Raw genomic sequence first — 10,290 nt, 5'->3', positions numbered from 1 at the left:
CAGAATTTCTCAGAAGTGAATGTATGGACAACTCATATCAAAAGCATCTGGGGTTATGTTTTAAATGCAGGTCCTAAGATCTATAACAGACCTATCTAATCCGAGTGCCTGCATTTTAAACAAGCACCCTGGGTGATTACTATACACACTGAAAAGTGAGAACCACTGCTTTACAAATTTCAATCATGAAGTATTTCTTTAAATCAGTCAGTTTGTGTTTCACTTTTACAATGAATATTTTCATCTATTTTAAGGAAAACCTGTTTATTATAATTAAACAGAAGCTTCTCAAACAAAAGCAACTGGGATGCTATTTTATCTCTAAATGGCACATACACAGTATATAAAAGATCAAATACTTATTATATTGGCTTAATCGTTTGATTTGTGTGTCAGAATGTTTTACCCTTCTAGCCGTTTAATAGACATAACAGAAAATCACCAAAATAAATTTCCCCAGTGATTCACTTTAGATTTATAGAAATAAAAAAGCATTAGAGATTTTTTGCCTCACAATTTCATGAAATTTAAATGAGAATTCAGCGCCTAGCTTTACATTTAAATTACTCTCTGGAGAGGAACACTTCCTCATGTATTTGCCTAACCCTAAGTTTACAGTGATAAAGGTACATCTGGAAGTCTGCCATATGTCTGCTGGAGTGGGTTCACAAGGGGAGCTCCTGATCTGAGGTTTGGAAAGATACACAGGAAAAGCATGAGTCCCTGGGGTTGCTTACTCACTCACTGCTTCCCTGAGTTGGGGCGGCTCCCCTGGCTCTGTGTCATTCCCTGGTGGGCAGTCATCCTGCCTTGCTTTTCTCTGTATTGAGTGGGTCGAGTTGTTTTCTAGATGAATTCCAATGTATGTACCTGAATGTTGCAGTTGAAGGTGCTGTATTTACTCCTTCTATTTCTCTCCAGGAGAGCAATGCACACTAGATGCTTCTAGTCTGTCATCTTGGACAGCCCTCCAGCAAACTTTTAAATGTACCCTAAGGTCTTTTCTCTGGCAAGCGAGGCCGAGTCAGTGTGAGGAGTGAGGAGTGATGATTGTCAGGAACACAGAGGTGGCCTTTGGCATCCTAAGCATAATGTTAGCCTGTCTTTTGGAACCATATGTCATATAGATTATGTGCCTTCACACAATTTCTTGCATAAGCTAGTTCATTTTTTCCTGAAATGTTTCTGATATGTCTATTTTGAGGTATTTATTTAAAAAAAAAAAGTCTGGACCCTATTCCACACCAATTCAATCAGACTTTCCAGAAGAGGAGCCTGAAAACCTGTGCTTCCTCTTGTAACATATATATTTTGAGTTGCAAAACGAGAAGATTTAGACTTCTTCAACTCTAATTTATTGTAATTATTATTACTGTTCATTAAGGATAATAAAAGGAAGAATTTTTTTGTGGTCCTCTAGATTTTAATAGAGTTCTGAATAGTTTTTGCTTTATTTATTTCAGTGTCATTTTCAACATTTGCATTTTTGCCATAACAATTAACCGAACCTACTCAGTTAGTTCAGCACATGAACTGTTGGTAAATTTGTGGTTTCTAAACTTGTAAATACCAGAGGAAATTCAGAATAATTTACACTGAGTAAATTTACTATCAATGTACATGTTGATTTTAATTTATTCAAAATGATGAATTTATATTCAAACTTTATTCAAATATATCTGTTTATGTGTTACTAGGTTTATGTACATGGAATTAGGGTAAATATGCACCTGATGGCATTAATATTTCAACTTCTTTCATCTAGTTTATGAAGTTATTTTTTATAGTTTAAAAAGAATCTGAATTCCAGGTATAGAAGCAGAGATTTTAAAACTTAGATTGCTTTATACTTCTAACTTCTTTTAAACGATGGAAAGCTATTGAAGATGTGAGAAATGGGAAAGTGTTTCTTCAAAGATTATAAAAAGACACGATTTCTTACTATAAGATCGCTATCCAGTATTAGTGTATATATATACACACTATATATATAGTATTTTATATATAGTACTATATGTATGGTATTTTATATATATGGTACTGTATATATAGTATTTGATATATACACAGTACCATATATATATATATAGTGTATATATATATATTCCCAATCAGTTGTCCTAGCTTGCTCTGGCATGCCTGGACAGAACTAGACAAGCCCCAGCCCATAGTGCAGGCCATTTCTTATTTGGAGATGCTTCCTTAACTATCCCTGGGCAACTTCCTTTTCTTTCTTTGTTCTATTCCCCTTACCCAGTTAAAAAAGTTTTAAACTAATAGCCAATTGGGTAAAGTATAAAATGTGAGGTCCTATTCCAGCCAATGGAAACTGGACACAGCAGTAGGATAGACATGTCAGGTTATAAATAACTCTGTCTCCTTTGTTCAGTGCACTCTCGTGGCTGGATAGCTATTGAGTAGTACCCTTTCTGCAGAAAGTAAAGCTTGTCTTGCTGAGAGATCATTTGTTCTCGCGTTAATTCTTTTTTTTTGCAACGCCAAAAACTTCATTCCCAACAAAGATAAAATAGAATAAAAATAGTGATATGACAAAGAAGGCCAGGTCAAAAGAAAATAATTCAGATTTCTATTAATGAAATTGAGTCTTATATTGACATTTATTGCTATGCTGTTAGCTTATTTTACATGTTTATTTGTCTCTGTCTATGTAATCGTTTTAGATGTAAAAAGTGCTCAGCAGGTAAAAATTGGGACAATTTTGATAACACGGGACTTCTCAATGTGAAAGTCATCAGAAATCATGTGCCAATGTACTTGTGCCAATCTTACTAAAAATAGTTCAAGTACTTTTAAATTTAATCTTAGCACATAAGTAAAAAGAAGTTTATTGTAATTTCCCCAAGTAAATTGTACTCAAACCAGTATTTTAAGCAAATTATAAAGATTGTATATACTACAAGATATTTTATTTCTCTATTGGTTGTTCTGGGAGAGAAATTATTAAGAAAAATAACATTTTGGCCCACTGCATTTGTTTTATTAAATGTTCGTATTATAACTAACCAGAACATTCAAATAATTGCTTTATTATTGGGCATTAGTAAACAATAAAAGATAGATTAATGCATTGAACTTGAAGGGTGCATTATAGATACCATAAAACTAGGATATTTTAGATACATTGTGTTAACTTATTTGAAAATATAAAATACTATTATTGCCAAATTGTTTAGTAATAATTCTACAAATCGAACTCTTTGGTCCTTTGTAGCTTCTGGATTAAATGGCTTCTTTGTGATGTTGACTTTGCCTGGTTCACCTCGAAAGATTTTGTTTTTTTACTTTTTATTTTAAATAATTTACAGTACCACATATTAAACTAGAGTCAAACTTCAAAGCAATGCTCTGGGCATCTGTGAGTATAAGTAACAAAATTGACTCAGCTTAATGAACAGTGAAAATTGAGTGTACTTTCACAATTTGGGATAAAATATAAGAATTCTGTTTCACATTTTAAAATGTATGCATGTGAATACATATATACATGTATTATATATATGTATAGTATTTTATAGATATACTATATATAGTATTTTATAGATATACTATATATAGTATTTTTATATATACTATATATAGTATATATATATATAAATACTATATATATATAAAATACTATATATACTATATATATAAAAATACTATATATAGTATATATAGTATTATACATATAGTATTTTATATATAGTATTATATAGTATTTTATATATAGTACTATATATAGTATTTTATATATACAGTACTATATGTATAGTACTGTATATAGCACATGTATATATATATATAGTTCTGGAAATTGTTTGATTAGATCTAAAGTTCCAAAATTATTAAAGCCATAGACTATAGTTACAGCTAAAGATATTTTCCTTTTTATGGTAAGCTTGCGACATTAAAACAAAATGAAATGCACGGTATGAAAGCATTTAGAAGCTGACTTTGGCATGAAAGGAAACCTTTCATGACTAAATAAAATCAAGGTTTTGTCAGTGAGGAGAAGAGGGTAAAGGATATTGGAGTAAACAGCTAATAATCTTCTTCATGAGGGCACACAAAAATTATTTTTGTCCCTAATAACACAGTTGTTTAATATGTCTTTAATCTGACATTATAGGCAGAAAAGGATCTTTTGATCTTTATGTCTTAATACAATAATGCTTAGTAATGCTACAATATTACATTTTTATAAAGTTCTCTTTAATATTTGTTTTTGAACAGAATTCCAAACACAAACAAAATGTAAGAAAGCACATTTTAAATTATAAGGCAAATGAGAATACTGCAAAGTACCTTTATGGTTAACTTTCTTAGGTAAGCTAAAAATCAAATAACATGGCATTGTCTTAACAGAATCCCCAGTCTGGTATCTATGTTTAATCAGCAGGGAAACACTAGGAAATAAGAAAAAAAAATTTAAAGTTCCATATAATAACTGAATTGTTTTTAGTGCTTTTTAAAAATGCTCATGTTCTTCTCTTTTTAGGCACATAGTGATATTACACATCCTCAACAATGTAGCAGTTATGTGTGAAAATATAACTTATTTGGCAAAAAACATGGGTGGGGGGAAGTGCTGTACATTAGTTTCAGATTTAAGAGCCACTGAACAATTTTTCAGATCCCTTTCTCCTGCTATATACAATGATCATAGAAACGTGTAAAAACTGAGCCTCCCTCAGCATGGATTTCTGACTGCATAGTCTCCATCTATGACAGCCATATAGTATGACCAAGAAACAAACTATTATTCTAATTCACTAATATTGGAGGTTGTTTTTTCACTGCAGCAGGACCTAGTTTATGGTACCTGATACTCCTCTCTGGAGTAACTTCTGCTTATGCATCACAAATAAACATTTTATCTTCTCAAATGAGCTTCGTGGTACTGAAATTATCTTTCAGGGGTTGTTAAAATATAATAGAAACTGTTATTATATATGTTAAAAATGCCTCTATGTATAAACTGCTCTTTGAAAGCAACAGGTAAATGTAGAAAAACCTTTGAAATGGTATGGGTAATAGACATTTTATTCCTCACACATTTAACTTCATGAAATTATAAAACATTAGCATAAGCAAGAACTGCTAAGAAGTTCTTACTCTAGTTAATCCCAAAGGAATCTGCTGGCAAGGATCAGTATAAAATATAGATTTTAGCCACAATTTAAAAATGGTCAGTGGATCATCTGTGCTCTGAAATGAGCCCTCTGAAAATAATTTCTTATACTATGATTTGCTGCTTTTACCAGTAATATTGAGTTATGTACTCACTCAACAAACACATACTAGATAGAACCTCAAGTACTCTTTTTAGTACAGAAAAAAGATATAGTAATTAATAAGTCACAGATCTGATCCTCAAAAAACCCACCATCAACTAGGGAAAATAAATCAAAAACTAACAGAAATTTGACAAAGATATTCAGGACCTGAACTCAGCTCTGGATCAAGTGGACCTGATAGATATCTATAGAATTCTCCATCCCAAAACAAAATAATTTAAGTTCTTCTCATCACCACATGGCACTTACTCTAAAATTTATCACATATTTGGAAGTGAAAGACTCCTAGACAAATGGAAAAGAACTGAAATTATAACAGTCTCTCAGATCACAGCACAATCAAATTAGAACTCGAGATTAAGAAACTCACTCAAAACCACACAACTACATGGAAATTAAACAACTTGTTCCTGAATGACTCCTGGGGAACTAATGAAATTAAGGCAGAAATTAAGAAGTTCTTTGAAACTAATGAGAACAAACAGACAATGTACCAGAATCTCTGGGACGCAGCTAAAGCAGTGTTAAGAGGGAAATGTATGGCACTAAATGCCCACATCAAAAAGCTACAAAGATCTCAAATTGACAACCTAACATTACAACTAAAAGGACTAAAGAACCAAGATTAAACAAACCCCAAATCTAGCAGAAGACAAGAAATAACCAAGACTAGAGCAGAGTCAGGAGCTGCTTTTTTAAAAAAATTAACAAAATAGATAGACTGCTAGCTAGACCAATAAAGAAGAAAAGAGAGAAGAAACAAGTAGACACAATCAGAAATGATAAGGGGAATATCACCACTGACACCACAGAAATACATACAACCACCAGAGAATACTATACACACCTCTATGTACATAAACTAGAAAATCTAGAAGAAATGGATAAATTCCTGAAGGCATACACCCTTCCAAGACTGAGCCAGGAAGAAACTGAATCCCTAAATAGACCAATAATGACTTCTGAAATTGAGGTAGTAATAAATAGCCCACCAACCAAAAAAAGCCCGGGACCAGATGAATTTACGCCTGAATTCTCCCAAAGGTAGAAGGAGGAGCTAGTACCATTTCTACTGAAACTGTTCCAAACAGTGGAAAAGGGTGGACTTCTCCGCAACTCATTTTGTGAGACCAGCATGATCCTGATACAAAAACCTGGTAAGGATACAAAAAAAAAAAAAAAAAAAAGAAAAGAAAAAAGAAAACCTCTGGCCGGGCGCGGTGGCTCAAGCCTGTAATCCCAGCACTTTGGGAGGCCGAGACGGGCGGATCACAAGGTCAGGAGATCGAGACCATCCTGGCTAACACAGTGAAACCCCGTCTCTACTAAAAAATACAAATAACTAGCTGGGCGAGGTGGCGGGCGCCTGTAGTCCCAGCTACTCGGGAGGCTGAGGCAGGAGAATGGCGTAAACCCGGAGCTTGCAGTGAGCGGAGATCCAGTCACTGCACTCCAGCCTGGGCGGCAGAGCGAGACTCCGTCTCAAAAAAAAAAAAAAAAAAAAAAAAAAAAAAAAAAGAAAAAAGAAAACTTCAGGCCAATATCCCTGATGGACATTGATGCAAACATTCTCAATAAAATACTGGAAAATTAAATTCAGCAGTACATCAGAAAGCTTATTCACCATCATCAAGTTGGCTGCATCCCTAGGATGCAAGTTTGGTTCAACATACACAAATCAATAAATGTAATTAATTACAAAAAGAACTAAAAACAAAAACTATGTGATTATCTCAATAGACGCAGAAAAGGCCTTCGATAAAATTCAACATCCCTTCATGTTAAAAACTCTCAATAAACTAGGTATTGAGGAATATACTTGAAAATAATAAGAGCCATATATGACAAACCCACAACCAATATCATACAGAATGGGCAAAAGCTGGAAGCATTCCCCTTGAAAACAGGCACAAGACAAGGATGCCCTCTCTCACCACTCCTATTCAACATAGTATTGGAAGTTCTAGCCAGGGCAATCAGGCAAGAGAGAGAAATAAAGAGTATTCAAATAGGAAGAGCAGAAATCAAATTATCTTTGTTTGCTGATGACATGATCCTGTATCTAGAAAACCCCATGAAAAAAACAAAAACAGACACATAGACCAAGGGGACAGAATAGGGAACTCAGAAATAAGACTGCACACCTACAACCATCTGATCTTTGGCAAATATGACAAAAGCCAGCGATGGGGAAAAGATTTTCTATTTAATAAACAGTATTGAGAGAAGTGACTGGCCATAGGCTGCGGATAGGGTGACAGAAGCACACACTGGGAGCCACCACGACTGGAACTGCAGTGAGTCAGACCTGAAGCCAACAAAACACTGGGTCTGTCTCAAGGCTTGCTGTGACTAGTACATGGCTAGGTTTCTGTGTTCACTGAAGACCACAGGGTAATAGAATCAGCAGGTGGTAAAGTCTTCCAGGTTTGTATTCTTTCCTTCAGGGTGTCAAGTGTTCCCAGGCCTCAGGCAAGTCCCAGAGATGCTGTCTGGCAGTCAGGAATTGGGGTCAAAACCTTAGAAATCTACCTGGTATTCTATTTTTTTTTTTTTTTTTTGAGATGGAGTTTTGCTTTTGTTGCCCAGGCTGGAGTGCAACGGCGCGATCTCGGCTCACCGCAACCTCCGCCTCCCAGGTTCAAGCGATTCTCCTGCCTCAGCCTCCTTAGTAGCTGGGATTACAGACGCCCGCCACCATGCCTGGCTAATTTTGTACTTTTAGTAGAGATGGGGTTTCTCCATATGGGTCAGGCTGGACTTGAACTCCCGACCTCAGGTGATCCACCCACCTCAGCCTCCCAAAGTGCTGGGATTATAGGCGTGAACCACTACGCCCAGCTCCTGGTATTTTATTAAACTGCAGGTAAACTGGCACTCAAACTACAAGACCAAGTCCTTTCTGATCTGTCCTTCCCTTTCTATTGGCAGAGGAGCCTCTCCCTGAGGCCACCAGCTCCACTGGCCCGTGGGGAGTTCTGCTATACCACTGCCAATGTTCACTTCAGGCCCAAGGGTTCTTCAGTCATCTTGTGGTGAATGCTGCCAGATCTGAGAGTCTCCCTTCAGGGAAGTGGGCTCCCCCCCTTGAACCAGGACAGATCCAGAAATGCTGTCCAAGAGCCTAGGCCTGGACTTGGGAACCCCAAGAGCCTGCTTAGTACTCTACTTCACTGTGGCAAAGCTGGTGCCTGAATCCAGCATGTTTCAGACTCTCACCTAAGCCCTGTGGCATACTACCTGTGTATCACTGTTAGTGATTCAGGGCCCACGGGCTCTTCAGTTAGCAAATGATGAATTCTGCCTGGACTGGGTTCTTCCCCTCCAGGCAGCGAGCTTCCTTCTGACCCAGGGCATGTCTAGAATTGTCATCTGGGAGCTAGGACCTGGAATGGTGGCCTCATGGATCTGCCCTTTCCCCTATCCTACTGTGGTTGAGCTGCTATCCAAGATGCAAGACAACGTCTTTACTTGTCCCTCTCCCTCCTCAAACAGAAAGAATGAATCACTTTCATTCTTTCATTCTTTCACCCCAGTGCTGCCTGGGGTTGTGGGAGGAGTGGTACAAGCACTCCCCCTGCAACCCCATGAGATGTCTCACCAGGTCACACACTACTTCAGCCTACTGGCTCTAAGCCCAGCATAGCATCAGGACTTGCCTTAGAAGTGCAGTCCTTGTGTCCTACACTGACTTTCAAGTTCACTTACGACCCCAGAGCACTTTAACCCATGGTGGCGAGGCTTGCCAAGAAACTCAAGTTCTGACCACGAATTTGGGCACTCTGGCAAGGTCTGGTCCAAACGCTCCCTCCGTGGTCAGGCACCAGCCGAGTTCAGCACAGTTTTGCTTGCTACTGTGACACCACGGCACTGAGTTGAATGCAGAGTCCCCCAGTCACTGCACTCTCCCTCCCTCAAGTTTACAGATTCTGTCTTTGTGCCATGCAGCTGCTGCCAGGGGAGTGGGGATGAACGGCATCCGTCATTCAAGACTGTCTTTCTTACCCTCTTTAGCGCCTCTTCGAGTGATGTGAAGTTAAGACCAGGTGCTGTGTTTGCTCACCAGATTTTTGGATCTTATGAAAGTCTTATGGATCTTATGAAGGATCTTATGAAGGTCCTTTTCTGTGTGCAGATAGTTGTTAACATTTGGTGTTCTTGCAGATAGGGGAGAAACAGTGGACGCTTCTGTTCTACCATGCTGCTCTGTCCTCCAAGGTTACTCTTGTGTGTATATCATGTGGGTTTTGACAAATGTATAATGACATGTATCCATGGTTACAATTTCATATAGAGTTTTTTCACCTCCTTAAAATCCTTCTGTGCTCCATCTATTCATCCCCCACTCCCAACCCCTGCTCTTTTTCCTGTTTTCATAGTTCTACCTTTTCAAGAATGTCATAGACTTGGAATCATCCACTATGTAGCCTCTTCAGATTGGCTTTTTGCACTAAGTAAATATACATTGAAGGTTTGTTTCTCCAGGCCTTTCTATGACTTGATAGCTCATTTCTATTTAGTGTTGAATAACATTTCATTGTCTGGATGTACCACAGTTTATTTATCCATTCACTTATTGAGGGACATCTTAGTTGCTTCCATGATTTGACAACTATGAATAAAGCTGTTATGAACATACCTGTGCAAGCTTTTGTGTAGCCATAAGTTTTCAACTCCTTTAGAAAAAATATCTGGCCGGGCGCGGTGGCTCAAGCCTGTAATCCCAGCACTTTGGGAGGCCGAGACGGGCGGATCACGAGGTCAGGAGATCGAGACCATCCTGGCTAACACGGTGAAACCCCGTCTCTATTAAGAAATACAAAAAAACTAGCCGGGCGAGGTGGCGGGCGCCTGTAGTCCCAGCTACTCGGGAGGCTGAGGCCGGAGAATGGCGTGAACCCGGGAGGCGGAGCTTGCAGTGAGCTGAGATCCGGCCACTGCAGTCCAGCCTGGGTGACAGAGCGAGACTCCGTCTCAAAAAAAAAAAAAA

The sequence above is a fragment of the Theropithecus gelada genome, chromosome X (assembly GCF_003255815.1).
Source record: "Theropithecus gelada isolate Dixy chromosome X, Tgel_1.0, whole genome shotgun sequence".
Classification (NCBI taxonomy): domain Eukaryota; kingdom Metazoa; phylum Chordata; class Mammalia; order Primates; family Cercopithecidae; genus Theropithecus; species Theropithecus gelada.
Note: the sequence above shows the minus strand (reverse complement) of the source record.